Here is a 20,801-nt window from a genome sequence, read left to right on the forward strand (position 1 = left end):
ATAAGACATATGTATGTATCCAGAAGCCTAGGAAAATAACCACTAGTTTCTTTCTTTCCTCCTAATGGAAGAAAGAGCTAGAATACCAGTTTAACTAACTAGGACTTCTTGGGATAGCCCAGCCACAAAAAGTACCTAATAATACTATCTAATATTTATTAGTATTTACTATAAATTTGGCGGGATTCTGGGTCCTTCATAAAGTTGAAATAATTAGCCCTTATAGCAATTCTCTAAGGCAAGTGCTAATATTAATCCCAATTGCAAGTTAAGATAGTGAAAGAATCTGCTTACGTGATTTACTTAAGGAAATATGGCCGAGAAAAAAATGGAGAACATTAAGCCAAGGAATCCAGTTCCAAAATCAATGTTCTTCCAAAAGGATGGAAAAGCACCCTCTCAAATGAAGCATATAAAAGCAGAGAAGATCCTCGGGGACTACCAAGGACGACTTCTTTACACATAAGAGAACAAGAGTATGTGCTCAATGCCACACACTAAGCAACTATGCTTATAATGGAGCCAGAACCAGCAACCTAATCTGTTGGCTCCCAACTCGGTGTTCTTTCCACTACAGCTTCAGCTCTTGTGTTGTGTCTCTTTGTTGAACTGCCTTTCCCATCACCTTATGTAGCTGACAATGCCAGCCCGGTCATTTCCACAGCCTGTCTGACAAGATTGTGGACAGGCAGCCATCTCTATTGTATGAGTCATTATCTTCCCTTTCCAAAATATAAATGAGACTAGAGTTGGCTTCAATCAAGCATTTTCCAAATGATTAGATCCCTAAATCCCAGTATCACCTCTGTGGGGGTTACCGATAGAATGCAAAACCAACATTTTCCATCCATAAAGACATCAACACCCAACCACGCCAAGGCCTCGACCTTCTGAGAAGATGAGTGTTCAATGATGTATGAGGCCCGCCTCCTGCTCAGACAGATCCATGGACTCAAATCGGAACTTTTTAAGGGTCATTCAGGGAAACCGATACTAAGCCCAGCTGGAAAAATTCTGCCTGATTTATTAAGAGGTGATGAGTAAAGCTTTTGAAAGTGAAGAGGAAGGCTTAGTAGCAGTGGGCTATGGAGAGAGGTGGGGTAGCCTGGGTTATCATGCCACTCATATCTGATGATCGGGACCCAGAAAATGGGCAACCCAAGTCCTCCGAATGTCTAGGCTACTCTTCTCTTAATATTCATCGCTTCCTGCTTCAAAAAAAATGTTGGATTTCACAAAGCCATGTCCCCACTTCACGCCTCACTCCACCCCTACAGCGGGTGTGGGAAACAAAAGGCTCTACTGGAGATGAGAAGTTTTAAAGGCCTCTTGTGGCTGAGGCTTTGACACACATGAAGCATTCTGTCCATTACCCAATTACTGTGGTCTTCAGACCTGGACAAACACCATGGAGCCTGCTGAAAGCCTGCAAGACTTACATTTCATGAGGATGAGAGACAGGAGTTCCTGGCCTTGGCAAGGCAGAATAATGCAGAAGAACCTTCTCTAGACAGGAGAGAAGGACAGTCCCAAGAGGCTAGTTGATGTTACAGGGCAGTATTGGTGCCCCCTTTATAGTATGTTCAGACTTTCCTTTGCATCACCTTGGCACAAAAGCTTCCTATAAGTTGATTCTGAAGTGGCTGTGAGGTAAAAAACGAATAGTATCCCCTCCACTCATCCACCCACTCTTTTTCCAGAGAACAGTTAAGAATCACCTATGTTTTAAAAGCATAAATCAGAGGGCCTATATCACAAAAAGTCATATACTCAAGGACCATAGCCTATACTTTCCCAAACACCAAAAGAGCTGTGTTTGAGAATCCTCAAGTGAGATTATCGCAGTTTCCCAACTGGAAGAACCTTCAGAAGATTTTGTTGTACAAGTAAAACACAAAAGAAAGGATGGAACTTAACAGTGTTGGTCTACCCTTTAAGGGTAGACCCTAAAACTGACTAAACTGTTATTTGATTCTTTGCTTGCTTCAGCCATCCATAGACTAAAACTGCAATGTCTCAGAAGAGACTAAGATGGTCCCTGTGAATTAGAGAAAGGATTGAAGGAGCTGACGGTGCTTGCAACCCTACAAGAACAACAATATCAACCAACCAGGGCTCCCTAGGGACTAAACCACTACCCAAAGACTACGCATGGATAGACCCATGGCTCCAGCTGCATATGTAGCATAGGATGGCTTTGTTGGGCACCAATGGCAGGAGAAGCCCTCGGTCCTGACAAGGCTGGACCCCCAGTGTAGGGGCATGTCGCGGGGAGCAGGAAGGGGGTGGTTGGAGAGGGGAAGAAGAAGGGGAGGTGGATGGGATAGGGGACTTAGGCCGGGAAACCAGGAAAGGGAATAACATTTGAAATGTAAATAAAAAATATCCCATAAAAAGATGGTCCCTGTGAGATGATAACACACAAATATAAGCATGTCATATTTTTGTGCACCCATTGTCAAAAGTTTATACTGCATCCCATACATTTGTACAATTATTGGGTATCAATTTAAACCTTTTAAATTTTATTAGTTTTGATATGAAATATTAAGGCAATGTGTCATAGAAAGTTTATGTTTAATATTCAAAGAATATTGGGGTTAGAGAGATGGTTCAACCATTAAGAATACTAGTTGCTCTTCCAGAGGACCTGAGTTCAACTCTCAGCACCCACATGGCATCTCACAGCTGTCTGTAAGTCCAGTTCCTAGGGGACTTGACACTCTCTTCTGGGTTCCTTGGGCAGTACACATAAGTGGTACACAGACATACATGTATCATACACATAAAAATAATAAAATACGGCTGGAGAGATGGCTCAGCCATTAAAGGCTAGGCTCACAACCAAAAATAATAAAATAATTTTTAAAACAAATTCTAAGAATAGGTAAGATTTTCCCAAAACTATAATCATAAAGTTCTAATATATAGCCAGAGTCAGACAGAAGTTGTAGGGTCCAGAACAAAATGAAACTGTGAGGCTTCTATTAGAAGTCAAGGGAAAGTGCCCTGAATGTCTGTTCTTACTGTGTTTTCATTCACATGTCTTCCCTGCCCCTCACTCTCTCCCAACCTCCCTCACTTTGTCACTGTATTTTCTATTTGCTGTTCAGTGTGGTTCTAAAATTAATTAAATATATGAATTATTAGCATGAGATTTACATATATATATACATAGTTCAATATCAGTTTAAATATAAATGTAAGAGAATTTAACTCTAATATCAATTTAAATATAAAATAAGACAAAAATCAGCAAAGCTACACAACTTGTGTTGTAATTTGTATATGCACAAACAAAAAGAAACCCAAAGTGATTCACACATTGAAATGTTAAATGAAACTATGAAAAATTTAAAAGTCAGTATAACAGAAAATATCTAGCTGAGTTAAGGAGTCTTAGATAGGACAATGAAATCATGAGCAGAAAATGGTTGCTAAACTTTAATTCATCATCAGTCTAATTTTTTCCCTTCTGCAAAGATCCCATTAAGAAAAAATGGTGCCCTACTGCATCAGTGGGCAAAGAGACACTTTGATGATGGTGTTACTCTTATATCAGCCAGGGGCAGAGTAGGTTGTAGTCCTTTGTTCATTCCAGCTTGATATCTGGCTTGGGAGCCAAAGCTGTCTTATGCCCAGGACTCACACAAATCAAATCAAATCCAGGTAGTGCAGCATGGGAGACCTATAGACTACCATGCTAGTTGCAGATCTGTTCTCTAGCACATGGCACAGGCAGGCCATAGACACCCTCTTGTCACAACACTCAGCATGGATGGAGGATGTCACCCAGGGGTTCACCACCCACATGGCCCAGCCTTCATAAGGAACCACCACAACAGTGATCAGATGGGAGATCATATATGATTATCAGTGATCAGATGGGAGATCATATATGATTATCAGTGATCAGATGGGAGATCATATATGATTATCGGTGATCAGATGGGAGATCATATATGATTATCAGTGATCAGATGGGAGATCATATATGATTATCAGTGATCAGATGGGAGATCATATATGATTATCAGTGATCAGATGGGAGATCATATATGATTATCAGATGGGAGAGAAAGAGGTGGAGCACCTCGAGCATTATGAAGAGAGATGGAATTGGAGACTTGAGTTGGAAAGGAATAGCCAGTTATGAGCAACCAGCCCTGCCACCTGGGGCCATGATGAAGCCCCAGCCTGAGCTGAGGGTCATGTTCGTGTCCATGGCTACACAGCAGCATGGGCTCATGTAGATGTCCATGGCTCATCTTACCACTAAAGAACATGGGGCCGTCCCTGGTCAGGACATTCCCCAGGGACTACATGGATACCCAGGGGTTGTGTATAACTGGTCCCACCCCTCACTGGACACAGAGCTCCACAGATCTAGGCCCATCTCTTACCAGTGTCAGCCTTGGAGAAAACAGGTTCAATGCCTCTCCCAGAGAGCACAACTCTTCTGCTGTGGGGTGGCATGGGCACAGATTTGATGTCACCCCCTGCCCCTCACCACCTCCAGCAGTAAGAAAAGTTGCCCACAGGGTCATAAGCACAGGAGAGCAATCCCTGCCCCTTACCAACTAAACCCTGGCCCTGAATCTCACCTGGAGAGCACAGTATAGCTGACCCTGGTGGCCGAGGATACAGATGAACCAGACCCAAGGCTGAGAGCTCAGGAGAGCTGGCCCTCCATTCTTCTGGTGGAGGCGGCATAGGGCTGGGATGGGGGTAATGTCTTTCCCCTTACCCCTCACCACCTGCAACAATCAGGAGAAATGGCCCTTCAGTCATGATACTAAATGACCTAGCCCTGCTCGTCGCTTGCTGCAGCACTCAGGAGAGCAGGCCCTGCACCTCATCTGTGCTGCACAGTAGAGCTGGCCCTGGTGAGGAAAGTGCAGGTGAACCTGAGGGCAAGAGCATGGGAGTGCTGGCCAGACCCTCTGTGGCAGGAGGTGGCTTGGATGCAGAAGTGATGCCCTCTGCCTCACCACCTGCAGTAGCCAGGAGAGCTGACCCTGGGATCATAAAAATAGAAAATCTACCCCTGCCTCCTCACTGGCTATAGAGCTCAGGAGAGAGGCGCCCTGCATCTCTACTGGGCAATACTGTGGAGCTGGCCCTGATGAAGGCCCAGGTGAGCCTGATGGTGTGAGAGCACAAGAGGTGGCCGAGCCCCTCACAGGCTGCAGTGCTTGGGAGAGTGGGTCCCATGTCTAGAATGGGTAGCATAGTGGAGCTGGCTCTGGAGATGTGGGTGTGGGTGAGCCAGCCCAGAGGGCATGAGAGCAGGAGAGCTGACCCTGCCTCCTGCTGATGGCAGCATTGGGTGGTCTAGCCAGAGCAGTGCTGGAGAGCCCACCCTGGTGGTGCAGAGCCAGCTGGCTGACCAGCTCAACTACCACCTAGGCCCAGATCCAGGGCTCTGAATTGGCCCAAACCCAAATCCCTATTATCTGTGAAAGGTTGAGGCCACAGTATCTCCATGACCCAGGGCAGCAATAGGATAACCAGGAAGAGTTCCAATGAGGATCCAATATTGATGGTGTCACAGAAGCCAGAGATCTTGAGTCAGACCAATGATACATTGCAATGAACATTTGCAAATGAAGCTGTGTGGACAGAGAGATACGCCATGGGACACACTGTGATAGACTACAACTTCCACAATGAGATGTTTTCTATGGTTTTGCTGTTGTTTTTGTTTGTTTGCTTGCTTGTGTGTTTTATTTTGTGAAGGAGATTGCAAGAGCAAAGGGCAGATATGAAGGGACAGGGGGATGAGAGGGTCTGGGATACATGACGTGAAACTCACAAAGAATCAACAAAAAGTTTAATAGAAGAAGAAATGGTGGGACACAGCCTGAAAACAGAATTTGTAAACCACATTTCTGTTAAAGGACTGAAAGCCAGAATATTTAGAAATTTTTTTCAAAGGTCGATAGTAAAGAAAAAATTACAACATATTCAATTAGAACACAGATAAAGAACATTAAAAGACATCTTACAAATATTACTAGCCATTAGAAAAACACAAATTATACCACAGTACAATATCATGCCAAACCCCTCCAAGAAGCGAAAATGAAGTATGACATCACTAAATATGTGGAGAAATAAGATTTATTATGGACCATTTGGGACATAAAATATAACCAATCTAGAAAACAAGTTGGCCATTTCTTAAGCTACACATGTAACTAAGTACCATTTTAGCTAACAACTACACTTCTGGGTACTTAGTTCACACACACACACACACACACACACACACACATTTTTAAAAGACTATATACAGATGTTTACAGCTGTTTTGTTTGTAACAACAAAACATTAGAAAACAACCCAATGTTGAATGTGTAAATGAGAAGAATAAACTATGGTCTGTGACGTGGAAGACTGTGTACCAGTAAAAGGAATGAACCATAAATATAAAATATTTCCCAGAAGATCATGAGTTTAAGCCTAATACCTAGGTAGTAGCTCTCTTTGGGTATCTTGTTGTTCCTAGCCCCTTCCTCTCTCTCTCTCTCTCTCTCTCTCACTCTACTTTCTGCATCCCAAGATGAAAATTCTCCTCTGCCATGTATTCTGACAACATGAGGTCCTGACCAAATGAATGGGAAAAAACACCCAGATTGAATATTCTGATATCATGAGTGTATATATATATATATATATATATATATATATATATATATAATTTCTTTATGTCAGGTGTTTTGTCATAATAACAAAAAAGTAACTAACAATACAGGTGACAACTTGAATACATTTCAAGGGCATTATGTCGGGCACTGTCATTCTCAACATGTCACCTGCTGCACGATTGTATTTGTATAAATTTTTTAAATGACAAAATTTTTAGTGATAGATGAGACCACCAGATTCCAATGGACACCTCTAAACCCATGGTCACACAGATAGCCCTGCTTAAAACTCAACATGTCACAAAACAAAACCAAAAGACACATATATGAGGAAAGGAGCTTGTAGAAAGAGGAAGTTAATAGGAAGTGCAGGGAGAATGGGAGAGAGTAGGTGATGAGAGCAATCAGAATACATTATACACATAGATGAAATAATTAAAGAACAAATGTGATCAAAATTATAATTCAAATAATGTATTAGATATAGCATGAAGGTACTTGTAAGAGGCAGATGAGACAGATGTTACCAAGTGACTTCCAGACACAAAAGGACTGACACACATGAACTCACAGAGACTGTGGCAGCATACACAGAGCATGCACAAGTCCAAGATAGATGAGGTACTACTACTGAGAGGGGAAATTAGACACAAGCCCTGACCACTATCTCCAATTGACATCTCCTTGCAAAGGAAAACTTAGTTTTTCCCAATGAGTCTGTGTGTGTGTGTGTGTGTGTGTGTGTGTGTGTGTGTGTGTGTGTGTGTGTATGTGTGTGTGTGTGTGTGTGTATAGTCAACACATAAGGGTAGACACCATTTCCATGAGTAGATGGCCAACACAAAATTATCTCAATGGCGTTTTATTAATTTTTTGTCTCATATTGCTTTGTTTAGTTTTTCTATCTTACAGGTCTTCTGCTTGTACTTCATAGTTTTCATTTTTATGTTTTTATGGAGTGTGTGTGTGTATGTGTGTGTGTGTGTGTGTGTGTTGTGCTCTTTCACCTTTTGTTCTAGTTATTGTAGTTTATTTGGGTTTTTTATTTGTCTGTTTGTTTTCTAAAGTAATATATAAAGATGTGGTATTAGGTGTGTAGAGAGGATCTGGGAGGAGATGGGAAGGGGAACCCTGATCATGAGCATATATTTAAACGCTTGCTCTCCAGTTGGTGGAACTGTTTAGGGTGGATTAGGAGGTGTGGCCTTGTTGGAGGAAGTGTGTCACTGTGGGCAGTCTTTGAGATTTCAACAGACTCATGCCATTTCCAGTGGTCTCTCTTTCTCTAATTTGCAGATCAAGACTTGAGCTCTCAGGTGTTCCTGTCACTATGCCTTTGCCTTGCCATCACAGACTCTAACCTCCTGAACACACTGGAAAAACTAAAAGCTTTCCTTTATAAGTTTTAATCACAATAATAGGAAAATAACTAGCACATATCTAGAAATAAGAGAACATGGAGCATTTGTGTCTTTGTAGGTCTTGTTTTCCACATTCAGTATAATATTTTCCTGTTCCACTTATTTACCTCTAAATTTCATAATTTTCTTTTTTCTTTGCAGATGAATCTAATTTATTGTGTATATGTACCACATTTTCATTGTTTCTGTTTACCAGCTATTGTGAATAGAGAGGCAATGAACGTGGCTGAGCAAGCAACCATGGAGTCAAGTCCTTTGGGTATATAGCAAGAAGTGGTAGAGCTGGGTGATGTGGTTGGTCTCCTCTTAGTTTTTTTGACAAGTCTCCATTCTGACTTCTATAGTGCCTAGTTTGCAATACAAGCAACAGTGAGTGAGGGGTCCCCTTTTCCTACGACCTCAGCAGCATTTACTGTCACTTATTTTCTTGATCTTAATTTTTCTGACTGGAGTTAGATAAAACCTCAAAGTTTTAATTTATATTTCTATTAATGCTAAGGATATTGAACACTTAAAGACATCACTTAGCCATTTTTATTATTTTGTTTGAAAACTCTGTTCAAATAAATAGCTCATTTTTATTGGGTCTCCTTTTTTAGTTCTTTTTGTCTTCTGGATGCCTTTATCAGGTGTATAGCTGACAAATATTCTCTCCCACTCTGTGGGCCTTTTCTTCACAAGCTTGTTCATTTCCTTTGCTGTTCAGAAGCCTTTTAGTTTTATGAGATCCCATTTGCCAATTGTTGCCTTAATTCCAGAATAAATAGAGTCCTATTCAGTCAGTCCTTCCCTGCACCTATATCATAGAGGCTACCCTGTTTTCTTGTAGATGTTTCAGAGTTTCAGTTTTTACATTGAGGTCTTTGATACATCCTGAGTTGATTTTTGTGTAGAGTGATAGACGTGGCTCTAAATGTATTCTTCTATGTGAGAACACTCATTTCTCAGCACCATTGTTGAAGAGGGTATCTTTCCTCCAGTGTGTATTTTTGACAGTATTGTTTAATAACAAGCACCTATAATTATATATGCTTAAGACTGAGTCTTCCATTGTGGTCCATTTATCTACATTTCAATTTTTGTGCCAGTGTCATATGCTTTTTATTATCACTCTGTAATATAACTTGAAATCTGGTATGATAATCCCTCCAGCATTAGTCTTTTCACTCAGGATTGCTATGGTTATCCAGAGTCTTCTGCACTTCTATATGAATTTTAATTTTAATTTCATAAAGTCATTGTTTTTGATAGCTGAGTAGTACTCTATTGTGTAGATGTACCACATTTTCTGTATCCATTCCTCTGTTAAAGGTCATCTGGGTTCTTTCCAGCTTCTGGCTATTATAAATAAGGCTACTATGAACATAGTGGGGCATGTGTCTTTGTTATATGTTGGGGCATCTTTTGGATATATGCCCAAGAGAGGTATAGCTGGTAGTTCAATGTCCAATTTTCTGAGGAACCTCCAGACTGATTTCCAGAGTGGTTGTACAGTTTGCAATCAATGCCTCAGTTGGTGGTGTTCTGTTCAGGAAGTTTTCCCCTGAATTCAAGGCTATTCCTCTTTCTCTTCTATTACTTGATTTAGTATATACAGTTGTATGTTGAGGTTTTTTATTTGCTTGGACTTGAGTTTTGTGCAAGATGATAAATTTGGATCTATTTGCATTCTTCCACATGCAGACATCCAGTTAAACCAGCACTATTTGTTGAAGATGCTTTCACTTTTCCATTGTATGGTTTTGACTTCTTTGGCAAAATTCAAGTGTTCATAATTATGTGGGTTTGTTTCTGGGTCTTCAATTCTGTTCCATTGTTCAATTTGTTTTTATGTTAATACCATGTGGTTTGTATTGCTATTGCTCTGTAGTACAGCTTGAAATCAGAGATGGTGATACCTCCAGAAGTCCTTTTATTGTACAGAATCATTTTAGCTTTTGTGGGTTTTTTGTTTTTTTCATATGAAGTTGAGAATTGATCTTTCAAGGTCTATAAAAATTGTGTTAGAATTTTGATAGGAATTGCATAAATTGCTTTTAGTAAGGTGGCCATTTTTACTATGTTAATTCTGCCAATCCATGAGCATGGGAGATTGTTCTATTTTATGGTACCTTTTTCAATTTCTTTTTACAGAGACTTGAAGTTCTTGTCATACAGGTCTTTCATATGTTTGGATAGAGTTACACAAAGATATTTTATTTTATTTTATTTGTGGCTATTATGAAAGGTATTATTTCCCTATTTTTTTTCTCAGCCATCTATCATTTGTATAAAGGAGGACTACTTTTTGTTTATTTATTTGTTTGTTTGTTTGTTTGTTTGAGTTAATTTTGTATCCAGGAAGCACAGGGTGTATATGTGTCTATACCAGGGTACTCTACATAATCCTAAACTGTGTGGTGGTGGTTTACAAAACCAGCACTGTGCTTACAACAGCTTATTTTCCTTTCTTGTGGATGAAATCACCAACTGCCCTGATGACTGGTGCCTCAAAATTTACATGTCCTGGAGATATCCTTAGGGTCTTTTCCAGAACAATCAATATTGACCAAATACATGCCTAAATTATGAGATTCTCATGCTCTATATAATTCTACCCTACAAAGAAATGATACTTTGAGTCCTCCTGTACAGTAGCATTGGGAGTGAGAGAGAGGAAATATGTAAGTTCTTGATCTACATTGTAATAATACCCTAGAATTCATTAAACTGCACAATTTTGAAAAGAAAAATATATATCCTAGGTCTCATATCTGTGAGTGACAGTAAAGTCAAAAGACAAGTTAAATACTTTTTTATTTACTTCAAGAGTAAAGAACCAAGACATAGCTGAAATCAAATCAAATAAAACCAAAGCCAAACCATGTAAGTAACTTTAATTCATCAGATATTATTGTCATCTCTGAGGCTGAGTGATAAATAAACTCGTCCTTTCTAGCTCTTTCTGAACTCTGGCTGGCTGGTTCAACTGAGCTGTACTGGTTCAAACTCCTCTTTAAGCTGACTGATTCAATCTGGCTTCCCTTGGCTTCTTACTGTATTGCTTTATTTGACCTCAAACTAACTCTGGCAATTTGTTCTAATTCTCTGGCTCTTCCTTATTCTCTGGCTTCAACTGTTTCTACATGAACTCATGAACTGCACAAACTAAATGGAACTACACAAATTCAACTGAACTCAACTGCATTCAACTGAACTGCACCAAGTCCCATTCGACTCCCAACTGACTGCACCAAACTCAAGTGACCGAACTGTACTGACTGCAGAGAACTGAACTCAATTCCACTCAACTGAACTGTTTTCCCTATGTTGCTCTTATGTAGTCTCTCCTTCCTGTCTGTTCTCATGAGAATTGAGCATATCATGTCTTTGACTCATTCTGTCAAATCTTTCTCCCATTCATCACTTTGTCTGTCTCTCACTTAGACATCAATTTCAAAATAGATGCTTCCTTCTATAAACTAACTTTCCTTTTATTGTTTGAGATTAAAGGTTTGTACTAAGGGCATATCTGTATTCCAGCCAGAGGGATTAAAGGTTTTCACTAAGGGCATGTCTGCATTCCAGCTGCATCACATAGACCTACAAGGTCTTTGGATATGATCCCTTACCAGTGCAGTCATGTTGCTAGATTAAAATTCCTCTACATCTTTCCCCCTTTTGTTTAAACTAAGAATTGTACACAGTTTAACTAATTCAAAAATATAAATAACTCAGTGTCCAATGTCTGGAACTTAATCTTCTGCATGCCAAGGAGCTTCAATAGCTCCACTTCTCTGGCCCTGTCATCTGAAGTATATGCAGCTTGTCCCACACGCTCAGGCAGGTTCTACTTCACACCTGCCGCTATCCTTAATGGTCACCTCACTATTCTGGAATCTATAATATGCTGGAATCAACACTGCAACTGAGGCTGCACCTTTGCCAATGGCCTCTTCTGGCTTCTCTTCTGGGACTCCAACTCTGCCACGTAGAGAGTTCCAATAAGCTCCGGAAGGCAGCTAAGAGACATCGTACAGTGTTGCCATAAGGGATAAGGAGGGACAAGCAGTAATTCTACCCAGGGGATGGCTCCAATATTGTAGAAGCTACAAGTGCATAGCGAAGCTGCAGCACTTCCAGGACAGAGCTGAGAAACAGGAGGAACAAGGTCACAGAGGCCCAGAAGGACTTAAGGACTTAGCAGGCAGCTCCTAGGGGGAGGCAAGGAAACACAATGTATAGGCCTAGGAGGTCACAGTGAGAGATAGACAAGATAGTTCTGAGGAAAGTGGGACAAAGAAATGCTGACAGACCTAGGAGAGTGTAGAGGAGCTGTGTAACTTAGGAGGTAGTTAGGAGAAGGTGAGAAAGTTCTAGACAGGGGTCCTGAAGGAGCAAATAGGGTAAGTTTTGTGGTAACAAGAACTTCAATCAAGGGCAACTCCAAAGAGACTGAGAGACCTGTCAGAGAGAAATGCCCAAATCACAGAGGATAAACATCTCTTTACACCTGGTAGGGCCCAGTAATGTCAGAGAAAGCTTCCTGGTACACTAGTGTGTGGCTTGCGGAATAAAGTTAGATAAAGTAGACAGCTCTGTAGTGTTACTTCCCAAGTAGAAAGATACAAATGGTTAAAGCAGATAAATGAGAAAACAGCTGAAGAGGTGCACTGGGAGAGGCTTTTGGAAAAGGGAGGGTTCCAATAGAGGGAGAGGAGCGAGTGTCTTAATAAGAAGAGTTGCCCACATGACAGGGCCCCAAAGGGCATAGCAGGGAGATGCCCACATGGTGATTGCCCCAAAGAGGATAGCAGACTCCAGTAACCAGAGAGAGGATACTTACTCAGTAGGCAAAGAGAGATGGATCGTTAAATTAAAAGTGGAGGGAAGAAGCAGTTGAAGAAGACTTTACAATCAAATTTGGTGGGAATCAAAAGCCAGCAGAAAAAATTATTCATAAATTCCTTAGGAGAGTCAGACCAGCAGCTTGGTTCAGGGAAGCTGAGTTCCTCAGAAGGAAGTACATTTATGCCACTTCTGGGTTTCAGCACCAGATGAATGAAAAATAAAATAAAAAATAAAAAGGAAGGACATGACTGTTCCTAGGTATGGTAGAGGAGAAAGTTTATTGTAGATAAAAGGGACAGCATCACCAGAAGCAGAGACATCTGGGAGAGTCCAGAGTGAGCATGACCCTGGGCCAAGCCATGTGAAGAAAGGAGGGCAGAGGAAGGGGGGAGCTAGGAGACTAGGAGAACAAGAGGCCATGAAGGTACAGGGTAGACCAAAGAGCCAGTTAGATAAAATGACTGGATTATATAGAGAAGGGCAGCCAGAGATGGGCAGTACAGCCTCTGTGCTGGAGAAGTTTAAGGTGGAGGGCAGAGGGGGCTGGAGAGATGGTTCGGTGGTTAAGAGCATTAACTGCTCCTCCAGAGATCCTGAGTTCAATTCCCAGCAACCACATGGTGGCTCTCAACCATCTGTAATGAGATCAATGCCCCTCTTCTGGTGTGCATGAGGCAACTACGTGTACTTGTATAAATAAAAAATAAATAATAAAAATAAAAAAAATAAAAAGGTGGAGGTAAAATTATACCAGCGACACCTATAACAGAATCGGGACTAAGGGATGCTGAAGAACCCCTTGACCAGGTCCACTTTTGATGCATTAAATAGGCACCTCAACCATTTTATTTTAAGGTTTGAGACTTAACAATGATGGCCAGCCAATGTGAACCCTGGTCACTGTGCCCTGGAGCTTCCCAAAGGCACCATGCAAACTTTTCTGAAGCCTGTCAGCCTCAGCATGGGACAACAACTTGTTGATTTGTATGACATAAAAAGGACGGAGCCTCACTCGAATATGAAAGCTATTCTTGCCACAACTCTTTTACCATGTATTTCTTAGCACAAGCTACAGACAGCTTTCAAAGGCATTGGAAGAGGGTTGCCCAGATTCATCTTTTCACCATGTGTACAAAGCTGAAAATTCATCATTTTGCCTTCTTCCTCAGGAGTCAAAGTGGGCAAGATTTTTAGTTATGAAGCATTCTTATAATACGGAAACTCAGATAGGAAGGTGGCCCATGAAGACAGTAAGATCTTCAGTGACACACAGGAGGAAAAGAGATGGTGATTTCTTCTTAATTACAGCCAATTCACATCTCCAGATGACGAGAATCTACATAGTCTAAATTCAAAATATCACTAAATGACATTGATAGAGCCTTCAACTTCCCTCTGAAAACTTCATATCGAAACATCCATCATCCTACCCTCTGTCAGTTTCTGTTCTGGGCTTTCAGAATATTTACTAAGCTCTGGGTACTCAGTGGCTTTTCTAGCCCATGTTCCAAAATCCTTGTGCAATCCTCTGAAAGACAATGTGGTCAGGTCTGTCACAGCAATATCACATTCTCTAGTACCAGCTTCTGTCCTAGTTTCCTGTTGCTGTGATAACACTATAGCCCAAAGCATTTGGAGTGGGAAGGGTTTATTTTCACCTCACAGGTTACAGGTCATCATTAAGGGAGGTCAGAACAGGAACACAAGGCAGGAATCTGGGGCTGGAATTGAAACAAGAGGCAGGGAGGAAGGCTGTTTACTGCTGTTCTATCCATGGCTTGCTCAGCTTTCTTTCTAACAGAACCCAAGACCACTTGCCTAAAGATAGAACTACCCACAGTAGGATGGTCTCTTCCATATTAATCATTATTCAAGAAAATGCCCCACAGACTTCACCTAAAGGTGAAGCTAAGTGATGCAATTACCCAACTGAGATCCTTATTCCTAGATAGTGCTAACTTATATGAAGTTGACAAAAAATTAATTAGCGCAACCATGTTTAGAATTGTCCTTTTAAATTTTGTGTCCTGGCGGTCATCTAGATAATTACTTTCAAGACCATTTCTACTGGATCAATGGTCTTGAGGGGGTGGGAGCATATTGTTTTGGTCTTATATTTTGTTTTGATTTTTGTGATGGGGCCTGGGCAGTATATTTATTTTCTTGGTTGTGTGTCTGATATGACATTATAGGTAGCCTGTGATGAATAGAAGTTTGGTTTCATTTTTTGCTGTTTCCCAAACTTGGGTAAATTTCAGGTCAGGTGGAAGGAGTAAGCAGGTCAGTTCTTCAAATATTTAGTGTTGAATAGCATTCTGGGAGTCCACTGGTAACCAGTATGTCATGGGATCTTAGGGGTTGTGAAATTGCTTGGGTGATGGTCACGAAGCTTCTTTGGTGTGGCTACAAACTGGTTCTGGGAACAGAAAGGAGTTACAGGGCAAGGAATCAGGAATATTCACTGAGATAGCATATGAATGCAACTTCCAGCTAGGCCTGAGTGTAAGGAGAAAGACCTGAGCCAAACTTACCCAGAAATTATACAGACACAGCTCTTAGATGGACCTGGACATAAATAAACATTTATTGAACACAGGAAAAGAAATTTTAGTGCTAGAAAAATAAATAGCTAATGCCAGAGATAGTGGATAGAGGTTTAAAGTATAAAGTAGAAGAAGCAGAAGAGAATTTGTGTTCATAGAACACTTCTTCTCTTGGACAACTATACAGTAAACTATCACAGTTGATACAGATTGGATTGTGCTTGCTAAAATTCATGTTGGTGCTTCAGGACCTCAAAAACATGGCCATTGTGACAGTAGAGCCTTTAAAAGAGGTGATGGGTTGAAATGAGGGCCAATGGAGTTAGTCTTAATCAAATCTGATTTGGTGCCATTATAAAAGATACTTTTAAAATAGGCGCCAATTTTTGAGAGGGGCTTTAGGGACTAGAGACACCAGATGCATGCACAAATGTACATAGTAATAACCTTGTAAAGGACTGACAATAGGTAGTAACCATGTACAAACCAAAGAGAGGGGCCTTATTGAAATCAACTCTGTTGTCATTGTGACTTGGACCTTTAACTTCCAGAACTGTGAAAACTACGTTTCTGTTCTTAAAATCACAAAGACTGTGGTACTTAAGGTAGTCTCAGAAAACTAAGTTAATACTACATGCCAGAAAAGGAACTCTCTGAATATAAAAGCTAGTAAAATGGAATATGATTGCATTCATCTGCTTGGGCTAAGATAACAAAGTAACACAAACTGAATGGTTTTAAAACACTTTTATTTCCTTGTAGTTCTGCAAGTAAGAAGTCCATTATCAGCATATCATAGTTGGTTTCTGATTATGTTTTTCTTTCTGGCTTATAGAAGGTTGCCTTTTCTCTAAGCCTTCCCATGACCTTATCTTTGCACTTGAGGGAGGACTTCAGTGACTGTTCCTCCCTTTTGAAATTTTGTGCCATGTGTACGGGTGCTTTGCCTGTATGTATGTATGTATGTATGTATGTATGTATGTATGTATGTATGTATGTATGTATGTATGTGTGCTATGTGTATGTGGTGACCTTGGACATCAGAAGAGGTATCAAGTGGGCTGATAATACAGACACAGAAAGCTGTGAGCTGTCATGTGGGTGCTATAAATCAAACATAGACACTTTGAAGCCCCTCTCTTCCTCCCATCATGACACTAATTCATAGGATTAGAATTCCCCAATTGTGGCCCCTATGACCTTAATTACTTCCCTAAAAGTCCTGTCTCTCAATATCTAGAACATAAAATCTGCTAAAGATGCTCAGACCATAATTAAAGTGTATTTTGTACTATAATAAATTCTTGTTGTTGAAATTTTAGCATGGTTATGTAAAATGTTATCATTGAGGGAGGTTGGGTAAAGGATACATGGGAACTCTATGTCCAATGTTTTCAACTTCTTATGAGTCTAAAATCATTTCAAAATGAAAAATCTAAAACCAAAACAAATAAATTAAAAGAAAGTGGTATTCTAAGAAGTCTCACAACCCTCTGTGTCTTGACTCTTTCCATACCAAAAGGAACCAAGACAGTAACCAGCTTTGCAATTTAATACCTCCACATCCTCTCCCATTCCCTGAGCCTCCCTCAGTACCTTCATCGTTAAAAATTGTAGCATGCAAAGCATAGTACTGCCCAGGCCATTGGGAGCCCCAGATCTTTGTTCATTTTGTCCCTTCATTAACTTTCATTTATTTTGTGATATATACTTCCCATCTTGTCGTGAAGGGAGTGGTCTCTATCCTGACCTCCATCACAATGCTGTGTGAGGAATCTGGAGGACAACGACAGGCATCTGGCTCTATGACTTCCTCATCTTGCTTTTGTAATTTTCTTCCCCAAGAGCCAAATTAGAAGACAAGAAAAGAGGAGGGAAGAAATTAGGCAACATGTAGAAAGGGGGCGGGAGAACTGCATGCCAGATGTTTTTTGAGAAATGAAGAAAGTGCGAGGTGAAGTAAGCGTTTGACAAGAATGTTCAGGAAGAAGATTAATCACCATTTCAGTGTTCCATGTCCAAAGCGATTGTGTCTTTGCTTGTTTGGCTGGGTCTGATTTCAGAATTAGAGAACTCCATTTTCTCGTTAAGGCAGGATGGGATGGAGGGACACGCCAGGGCTCCTTTAAGGTTGGCCACTAATAGAGGACAGATGGAGATGACTGCAATGCCGTTAAATAAAGCAGAAAGTGGCTGAGAGAAAAACTGTTAAAAGAAAGTACATAAACAGTTTGACCACAAACTACCAGGTTCTGACTTGCTGATAGGGGTGTAAAACTAACTTGTCAGCTTGCTTTTCAAGTGCCAAACAGTGAGTGCTCAAGTGGCAAAGAGCAGTCAGCAGGCACAGTCACTCCCACTGTTCAAAATCTTTCCATGGCTTCCCATAGCCTGTCAAGAATGTCTAAACTCTTCTGCCTTGAATGGAAGGCCCTCAGGAAGCTGGCCCAAACTTGCTTTTCATGCCCCCATGGTGTAGCAAATGTAGGAAATCAGTCCCCACATTCCTGTTGACAGGCTATGTAACACTGAAAAGAAAATCACTTAATGTTTCTGAGCCTTGCATTCTTCCTGTATTAAATGACAATCATCCACACCCAATGACATCATGAACTGTTTTGAGGAGCACAACAGAAAAAGCATCTAGGTGAACCTTTCGGGTTTCAAGTGATAGGTCTCTGTCAACCAGGGCTGTACCACTCCTTGGAGGTGACCAGTGGCAATCTCTCCTATTTAGGAAAAACCAATCATTTCCTCATATCTGAAACTCTATGACTCTTTACCAAAAATGTCGCAAGAGACTGTGTTAACATCTCCTTTGCCTCACTACCCAGGCAAAAATTAATCACCTCTGACTATCTAACACAAAATTCTGTGTCTTCTGCCAACTACAATGACATTTAAAAATCTCATCATGGGCCTGTCTTCCTCAGTAAATCATAGGATACCCAATGGCAGGAATTATGTCTTATTGAATTAAACAAGTTCAATACCCCTATATAATAGGTCTCAATGTAAGTTTATGCAATTAGACTGTAGAACTAAATCTCTTCCATAAGTTAGGGCACTATTTAAGTGCTACAGAATTATTTAAACTTATTATAATGTCCATTTATACTTAAGTTGGTTTCTTTAAACAAATATTGACTTAGAACAAGCTACACATAAAGTGCCAAGCCAGGCATTAAGTGTCCAGCTGTAAATGGGCAACTGTTTGAGTCTTGTTCCACATTGAAATCACTTGGAGAAGCATTTAAAAATATTGATGTAGCTCTTCACCAGAATATTATGATTTATTACATCTGTAATGTACCACATCAGAATCTTAGTATTATCCCTATTCAACACCACTGCTCTTATTCTAGAAATATAAATGCAAATAACTTATGAGCTTAACAGATATTTTGAAAGGAATGTGACAAGTTTTTATTATCTCATCTTAAATGTGTGAAATTCTATGTTTTATATTCAGCAAAAGTAACCTTCAGTAAAAGAGTGAACATGAAGAGATCTTCAAATGAAAGGGATACCAACCATTTATCATGGAGAAATGTAACCCAAAACACCAGAAATTTCTCTAAACAGAAAAAAATAACATTTTAAAAACAGTTATAAGGCTTGTCTATGTTGCACAAGTTCCTCGGTTCCATTCATAAAGACTATAAAGGGCAAAAAGAATATATTTGAACTTGGGATAAAAACAAGAGGAATCTGAAGATACGTGCTCCTTTGGTTCTGCTCTCAAAGCCATATGTAGTGACTGAAATGTTTTCAACATACAACTATCTATATAAATGTATATAAGAAATATTTCAAACAATTGCACTATAAATAAGAGAGTATCACTCCAAACCATTTATGCCAAAGCAATGAAGTTATATCTACTAAAATAACAATACACCATATTCATGGCAACTTTATCATATCATATAATAAATTACTGAACAACTCTAGTGTATACATTTTATGGAATAGAATATAATACTTTAAAATTAAATTATTAATAAATGCACCATCCTGAAGTATCTCAAAGGCATCACAGTGAAAAAATATCAGTCTCCAAATATCACATACCATAACATTCCACATATATTAAATGACTACGGTGTAGAGAAGCAGATGGGGCATGGAAATACATATATACCCAGTAAGCAGAAGGAGGAAGATCCTAGGTTCAAGGTCACCCTGGGCTACAAAGTGAGATTTTATATATACTTATATATTATATTATATGTGTGTGTGTGTGAGAGAGAGAGAGAGAGAGAGAGAGAGAGAGAGAGAGAGAGAGAGAGAGAAGTGTTAGAGATGGGAAATAGATAAGGTTATATAGTGGTGGTTTGAATAGGTATGGTCCCCATAGACTCACATGTTTGAATGCTTGGCCCATAGGGAGTGGCACTATTAGACAGGTGGTCTTGTTAGAATAGATATGGTCTTGTTGAAGGAAGTGTACCACTGTGGAGGTAAGCTTTGAAGTGTCATATGCTCAAACTATGCCCAGAGTAACATAGTCTCCTTCTGCAGCCTGACGATGGAGATGGTGCTCCTTCTCCAACACCATTTCTGCCTGCGTGCCACCATGTTTCTCACCATGATGATAATGGACTAAACCTCTGAAACTGTAAGCTAACCACAACTTAAATGTTTTCCTTTATGAAAGTTGACATGGTCATGCTGTCTCTTCATAGCAATGGAAACCACAACTAAGACGATTATAAAAGAACCATTCTCTCTAACAGCGATAAGTGGATCTACATGCATAATAAATGATATAGAATTACACATATACAAGTATACTAATGTCAGTTACCTATTCTTTATCTTGTGCTACAATTAAGATACCACCACTGCAGAAAATGAAAGAAGGAAATACACACATTAACCTATATTATATTTGACAATTTCTACAAGTCCATATTATTTCAAACTAAGAAATTAAACCATGATACTATATATTTTTAATATCAGAACTAGGGAGTCTGAGGCAAAAAGGATCATAAGTTCAAGGGCTCCACGAAGGGGAATGGGAGCACTGGGGATTTAGCCCATGATAGAGAACTTGCTCAGCAAATACAATTCCCTTGATTCAATCTCAGCAGCACTACGGGGTCAAGGGGGAGTTGAATGACTACCATTGTGAATAACTTTAACTGCAATGAATTATTAGGTAGGTGATATAAAAATAAAATATATCATAATATCAATGACCTAAACTGAGGATAGAACAGCCCTTAAAGTGTTTGTATATGAATGAAGTTAGGTTGTTATCATCTTAAAATAGGATTCTATAACTCTAAAGTTCTTTATATGAAGTCACATGATTATTATAATGATTGTAGTAGCGACACAAAAGAAAA

The 20,801-nt window shown here is 39.9% G+C and overlaps 1 non-coding gene across 1 annotated transcript; it reads left to right on the forward strand.

The window, feature by feature from the left end:
• The first annotated feature begins 3,503 nt into the window (after positions 1-3,503).
• On the forward strand, positions 3,504-3,651 carry LOC116897524. Its single transcript, XR_004387540.1, has one exon. It is a non-coding gene; the product is annotated as a small nucleolar RNA SNORA48 (small nucleolar RNA).
• Positions 3,652-20,801: the final 17,150 nt, after the last annotated feature.

The sequence above is a fragment of the Rattus rattus genome, chromosome 3 (assembly GCF_011064425.1).
Source record: "Rattus rattus isolate New Zealand chromosome 3, Rrattus_CSIRO_v1, whole genome shotgun sequence".
Classification (NCBI taxonomy): domain Eukaryota; kingdom Metazoa; phylum Chordata; class Mammalia; order Rodentia; family Muridae; genus Rattus; species Rattus rattus.